We start from the raw sequence: 795 nt of genomic DNA, 5'->3' as shown, positions 1-795 counted from the left end.
ACCAGGTACATTGTTCTCAGCGTACTGTCATTCTTAAAAATAAAACAAATCATCAATCATCATTTGCTTTTTTGTGTGTGTGTGAAATATTAACATTTGTTGTTTTTCAGATCAGCTGCTATAGAAGACAAACTGAAATCTGAGTGCAGAGACAAGCAAAGGAATAGTAAGTATATTTTCATGTTGCATCACCTCTGTTATAGAGCTTTTTGAATCAGGCCTCATGGAGGGTGATTTGGTCAATCTTGGAAGAAAAACGTTAGCAATGTGTCCATTTCAGCTGTCTATTTATGCTTGCTTTCAGTCATTCATGTAAAAATCTGTTATTTAATTTTGTTTCTGTTTTGTTTTTTTCTAAAGCTGCAAGGCTCTGGTGCAAAATATTGTATGCCAGGAGTCAGGACGACTAGGCTGTGCCCAGGTCTCCGGAACCTGCGATGACGCTCAGCTCCATCAGCCCTCCATCTGCGCCTTCGGATCCACCAGCTCTGTCTCCATCGGTCGCCCCCCAGCCACACCATCTATATCTTGGCTCCTCGCTCCCTCGATTCCGCCGTGTGTTGTCAGCACTGGGATGCTCTGGGTCTGTGCCATGTGCCAAACACCATCTAAGCTGCCAGGGCATCATCACCATCATCATCCTCCCATCACCATCCCTTCGCCATATCCTGCAATCATCCCCGCACTTTTGCCTCTCACCATCCTTACGCCATTTCCTTGTCCACCTCCAAAACCCCCTCCATCCCTCCCTATTCTGTTGCTTGAACGTTATCATCTTCAGTCTTTGCACACACA

The sequence above is a fragment of the Sinocyclocheilus grahami genome, unplaced genomic scaffold, assembly GCF_001515645.1.
Source record: "Sinocyclocheilus grahami isolate Dianchi unplaced genomic scaffold, SAMN03320097.WGS_v1.1 scaffold86.1, whole genome shotgun sequence".
Lineage (NCBI taxonomy): Eukaryota > Metazoa > Chordata > Actinopteri > Cypriniformes > Cyprinidae > Sinocyclocheilus > Sinocyclocheilus grahami.
The sequence above is the reverse complement of the archived record's forward strand: the minus strand, read 5'-3'. Positions refer to the sequence as shown.